This window comes from Gracilinanus agilis, chromosome 2 (genome assembly GCF_016433145.1).
Source record: "Gracilinanus agilis isolate LMUSP501 chromosome 2, AgileGrace, whole genome shotgun sequence".
In the NCBI taxonomy this organism is placed as follows: Eukaryota; Metazoa; Chordata; class Mammalia; order Didelphimorphia; family Didelphidae; genus Gracilinanus; species Gracilinanus agilis.
In genome coordinates this window covers 311,036,710-311,043,294 of record NC_058131.1, presented here as the reverse complement: position 1 = coordinate 311,043,294, position 6,585 = coordinate 311,036,710, and the positions used below count along the sequence as shown (strand labels likewise).

The window sequence follows — 6,585 nt, the reverse complement described above, 5'->3', positions numbered from 1 at the left end:
ATGCTCATGGCTCGGTCATATTAATAGCAAAATATCAATACTAACAAAATTAATTCATAGATTTAGTGCTATTCCAATCAAGCTACCAAAGGGATACTTAGCACATGTGGTACCTAGCATATAATAGGTGCTTAATAAATGATTGTTCAAGAGCTAGACAAAATAATAACAAAATTAAATTGTAGGAACAAAAGATCTAGACCATCAAGGGAAATAATGTGGGGACGAGGGAGGGAGAGAAGAGAATAGTAGTGAAGCTGGAATAGTGCTTCTGGATCTCAAACTATATTATAATGTGATTACTATACTTTACTTAGGAATCAGCAAAAAATAAACTAAACTAATTGAAATAGCTAATCGTTTCAATTTACTAACTATAGCAGATAAAATAAACTCACAAAAATTACCAATGTTTCTCTATAGAAATAATAAAATGGAAGAAAGAATAAAACAATGGTAAGTCAAATTCGATCTAGAATATCTAGAATCAGTTTGCCAAAGATATGATTACAGTGTTTCTTAAAGACATAAGAACAGTTCAAACTACTGAAGGGGTACCCTATCATATCATTAAATAAATAAAAAAATAGATAAGTGGAACAGTGGAACAAACTATACATGCATCAGAAATCATTGAATTTTCAATGACCCAGGATTTGATAAACTCTAAGTCATAAATGACCACAGAAAGAACTTTAAATTTGATAAGAATTGCTGAGAAAACTGGAAAATTGCCTGATAGAAATTAGTTCTAGAGCAATATTTTATATTATGCACTATGATGAACAAAATAGATGAATTTTTTGTTACAAGAACTGAATATTAAAGATAATATCATTAAAAATTAGAAGAGAGCCAGATAGGCAACTTTCACAGTCAGAGCTAGTTGTTTAATTCTTAATCTAACAAGAGGCAGAGGAAATTATAAAAGATAAATACATAATTTCTATTACATAAACTTGAAAAACTTTTGCATGAACAAAATTAATGCAAGTAAGATAAGAAGGAAAGTGATTAAACTAGGAGAAAATTTCTATATTAAATATCTTTGATAAAGGTCTGATATCCAAGATAATCAATATTGAATGGGTTATATAAAGGTGGGCACACTACTACAGTGTTAATGGAACTGTGAATGGGTTCAACCATTTGGGAAAGTGATTTGCAATTACAGAAGAAATTATCTTTTGATTCAGAAATTCTACAAGACATATGTTTCCAAAGAGATAACGAAGAAAAGAGAAAGGCTCCATATATGCCTAAATATTTATAGTGGTATTTTTTGTAGTGGTAGCAAAGAATTAGAAACAAAGCAGATGCCCATCAGTTGGGAATTAGTTCAACAAATTGGGGTAATGGAGAATAGCTAAACAAATTAATGTCATGGAATATTACTATGCTGTGAGATATAATGGATGGGAAAATTTCAGATGATGCATGACAAAAACCTATATAAACTGCTGGGAAACAAAGCAGAATCAACACAATTATATATGAAATTATACAAATATAATGATTTTGTGTGAATGGAAACAACAACAATAATATAACAATCCAAACTGAAGACTGTGTTTTTGTGAGGAAGCAGCTTCTAGATTGGAGGAGAGCATCAGCAGCCTTTTCTCCCCACCCAACCCCACGTGGCTATGAATACAAGGATTCTCTGTTCTTTGCCTCGTATTTATTCTTTCTTGCTTTTAGGCAAAGGAGTATTTAGATATGGTTATGACTTTATGAGCTTTTAAAGATTGGAAGTACAAGCCAAAAGAGATATAAGAACTAGAGAACATGTCAGAGCCTGCTGGTGGTCAAGCATTCTTAAAGATCAAGCCTAGCAGTGATCACAGCAGTAAGCAGTGCAATCTGTAACAAGAGTACCATTCGTTCATTGACTGGCAAAATTTAGAAGTGAATGTGTTGGGCATTGACCCAATTCTCCCCCAGATAGAGGGGAGGGTAAGACAGAGGAGGAAAGGATCCTTGCTAGACTGCTGTAAAATTTAACAATCCAGGTTGGCTCCAAAGAAGAGATATCAAAAGAGTCCTCCGGAGCTTCTTTGAAGAGGAAGACTGTGGATGTGGATTATGGCAAAAGTTAGACTTTTCTTTAATATTTTGGCTAGTTTTGTTGAACTGGGTTTTTTTCTCTTTTTTATTTTTTGTATAAGAGTAATGGCTCTTTTGGAGACAGTGCAGGGGGAGGGATACATTTGGGAATGTAAACAGTCTGAAAAATAAAAGATAGAGATGAAATTATTCTGGTTAATTTTTAAAAAATTATTTTTAAAAATATTTTAAATATACTTTTAAAATATATTTTATATATTCACACAATATTGTAAAATCAATCAGTGATGTCATCATTCCAAAAAACTATTGGAAATCACAGGTCTAAACTATTCAGCTATAGGAAACATACCATATGTATGGTCTCTGTTATCACTGGCATTCAACATGTATTCAAGAACTACTTATTGTTTTTACTATTTAGCATATTAGTTCCTTATTTAAGGAAAATGCCTAAGGTACAGAGTGATTTCATTTTTGTAGCCTATAAAATAGAAGCTTTTAATGTAAATGAAGGGTGATACTTTTTAGATGTATTCTAAATAACATATTTTATAGCTTTATTGCTTAAACGAAACTTAAATCAGGTTCACATCAATTATATTTTGCTTGAACCTATGCTAACTTCATTGATATTCTACCATATAGTTTTAAAACATGCTTTCAAAGGCTCTCTAAGTAGTTAAAAAAAAAGATATTTTAGCAATTCTAATAATTCCTGAACAAATGATTATGGCTATAAAATCAATAAGAGGGAAGGGTTATTGGGAAAGTAGCATTTGCCTCAGTACCTACAATTATGTTAACAGGATGATGGCTGGGCTTACATTTCGATTTTTTTTATCTTTCTTTTGTCTTCTTGTCCTTTGGGAAGCTATGATCGAATGCACATTTATATAGATTGTTCTGTAATTTGGCCATTAGCGTTTAGAACTCAATCCACTCCCACCTGATCTCAGGTGTTGGTTTGAAATAGTCTCCTCTGGGTTATTATTTTAACATTACAAAGATTAATCAGTTGTGTGCTTTCTTTATTAAACTGAACATAATTCCCAAGCTTCTCTTTGAGTGGAGACAGAAAATAATGAAAGAAAATGCCACTCAAACATTACCAATTATTTAATCTTAAAATAGTTATAACTAAAGATAAATATTTGAAAACAATCATGCCAAATGAGGACCCATCTGTGCAATTTACTTCCCTTTAGTCTTATAAACAAATGAATAAAAAAAAAATGACCAGGATATTTTCTTTATTCCAGCTTACAGAAGGTATTGAGTGAAAAATGATGCATGATATTATCAAGGAAGGGGTGGGGAAGGAAAAGTACTTTATGGGTAATGAGGAAAAAGAAAGTAAAGAATATGGAAAAGGTGGAAAGGAATGAAGCAATCCAGAATTCTATAGGTCACTTCATATTCACTATTCATGTGTCAATTTATTAGGATTTTCCTACAGAAAAATACACTATCATAGAAAATCTTAATTTATTTTCCAATAAGAAATGTGTGGCTATGCAATAAATGTAGGTTGAGGTATGCACAGATATTCCTTCTGGTTTCAGAGTGATGGTATGCAAGCCTAGTCTAAGATGACTTCCAGTCATGAATGACCAAGGCTAGTACTATTGGGAAGGGAGGAGGGAGACAGGGTCTATCTCCCACCTAATTATGGTGACTATGAGCACAAGATCATCTTTATCTTTAGTGTTTGCTTTTTCCTAACTTCATATAAATAAGCATTCTTGGTTATGCCTAGACAACAACCTTGTGGGAATAGGACATCTAGAGTTCTCATCAATGATCTCATGGGCCACCAGTAGCAGCCTACTGGTAGTGGCCTATGGCAGTGGAAATGTTACATACATAGCGCTAGAAACACCTGAGGATAGCAGCAGCTTCAGGGATTGTAGTTTCTCCTGATGGAGAGAAGTGCCAGCTATGAATCCTAGAAAGCCACCAATCTTGGAACCTATCAAAGAGCCACACCTGAGGGGACGTTCATTAACGTTCCATAAAAGGAAATGTCTTCCAGGGCCAAATGGGAAGTATCTGTTGACCATCCACATTCTCTAATAAAGTGTCTCACTACTACTGGTACTTCAGTACCATAACTTGCAGGCTATTCTCCCTAGGGTTCTTGTGTCTGTAAGGGGAGAATACATACCTGGTTTGAGGAAAATATTTTATGCTATTCTTTTTTTTTTTTGCTAAAAATTAAAACTTTATTTTACTATGTACCAAAAAAGACACTTAGTATAAACAACCGAGAAACTAAAATTCACCCAGATTCTCCATAGCATTTATTACTCCATTTTCATGTAAATAGACTACATTACCATCTCATTTATCTGATCTTCATTTATCTGGAATGGTTTATGATACAGTCTTACAAAATGATCCCCTGTAGTTCCTCTCACTATAGAAATAAGTTATATAAACCAATTTTATAGAGCCAGAAGTCTGTAATAATTCTGAAAATTGAATTTCTACCAATCATTCCAAGATTGAGTAGAATTATGGCACAGAGAGGAGAGCCTTGAGTCAGAAAGTTCCAGGTACCTTTCTGACATACCAGCTGTATGACTCCTGGGTAAATCAGAGGTTATGTGCAAATCACTTAACCTCTGATGACCCCTTACAACTCTCTAAAATTAAGTAGGGGAGTAGAGAGTTTGGGGTAAAGGATGGGGATTGCATCAGCAATATGGAATGAATTTTCATATTTGAGAAAAAGTCAAATCCTTGGGGCAGAACAAAGTACTTTGATTAATTAGCAGGACCAGACAGAAAGTTTTGAATATGTAGCTATATAATACTTAGGATCCTTCTGCTTAAGCTTACCGAAATTCTCTAAACCCTCTGGAAAAAAAACAAACAACAAAACAAAAACTACAACACTCACTTCAACCAAAATCTCTAATTTAGAAAATCTGAAGGAGAGGAGACCTAAAATAAAAAAATAAATACATAAATAAATGAAAACAATTATCTGGCTTTTGCTTTGTACTGACATATCCAAATATATGCAGCTGTACTATGTACACGTACAAAAGTCAGGAATCTATGAAGAACTGAAAACTATGAACCCAATTTTTCAAAATCAGTACTCCAGTTATGCCCATTCCTAGAACCTACAGGAATGATGTCACATAGGTGTGGCTTCTACGGTAGGCTCCTCAGTTTCTAAAGAATTAGAATTTTCTGTCTCCAGAGAGGTGACTCAGTGGATTGAGACCCAAGCCTGGAGAGAGGAGATTCTTGGGTTCAAATCTGACTTGCTAGCTGTGTGACCTGGGCAAGACCCTTAACCCCAGTTGCCTACCTCTTATGGCTCTTCTGCCTTAGAACCGATGCTGAGTATCGCTTCTAAGACAAAAGGTAAAAAAGTTAAAAAGGAAATTTTAAAGAAGAAAGGATATCTAGAAGAGAACCAGCATCCTTCATCTCCAAGTGCTCTGATTTTTCCAGATCATGCCCATGCCAGTGTTCTGTTTGGCTTGCATCTCTTGCTCTTCCATTTCCAAAGCTGCATCTGAGGTTTATGTTTTAACTTCCTTATCTTTCTTCTATTGCGCAAAGTTACAAGTCATATTAGGTCCATATAAAAAAATAATAATAATAAAACTGTCCTTGATCAGCAGTCATTCTACAACAACTACGAGTTGTTGTGTTTTTTTCCCTCTCCTCATTCAGGAGGGTTCTCATCTTACTCATCTTCTTCCCTGTGTGGCATCTATATTTCAGCTGTTTGACGGTTCCCTCCTGCATCGACCTGATCTGTATTTTCTTTAAACACAACCCAGGTCCCAGGAGTATCTTCATATTCCCAGGCAGCGCCATTACTGTTCGCTTGACGAATAGGTCTCTGTGTGTCAACCCCCCAATTCCTGCATTTGTTTCCATATCTTGTTTAAAACGCTGAATCTATAACTCCTGATGATTCCACCAAGACCAATTTCTCCTCCACTTCTTCTCGCCAAGAAACCCCTCACCCAGAGCAGCCCAGACTTGCGCAGTCTCAGCCCCAGCTCCTTCCCTCCCCCACATGTTAGGGTCACCTGACGGAGTGATTGCGCTTACGCTACCGCCATTTTGAAGACGGACGACTGAGAATCGATTTCTGCGTTGTTTAGCTCCCGTTCCCTTTAACATATTCTCCAATTATACCTTCTCCATAAATACTTTTGCTAAAAGCTAATTAATTCTAGGTGACATCATTATTAATGGAGAGTACGCCAGACAAGGCTCACGAACTAGAATACTAGAAACCTCAGGTTCTTGGGGTTATGCTTAAGTCAGCTGGCCTTCTGGGATCCCAAAGACCCGAGATTGAGTTTCCAGTAGAGGAAATGGCCCTAGAGGACGGTCTGTACAAACAGAATAATTTAATATCAGTCTTAGTGGCATAATTGGCCGAATCTCTAAGCCCTTATTTCAGAGGCTCGCTCCAGGTGAAGGCTTCGGTATACTTTGGGTTTCTATGTCTCTCTGTTTCCCTCTTTTTCTCCTCCTTTT

At 35.5% G+C, this 6,585-nt stretch overlaps 1 pseudogene; it reads right to left on the bottom strand.

Annotated features, from left to right (window-relative positions):
- Positions 1-5,215: 5,215 nt before the first annotated feature.
- LOC123233673 lies at positions 5,216-6,222 on the bottom strand (annotated as a pseudogene).
- Positions 6,223-6,585: the final 363 nt, after the last annotated feature.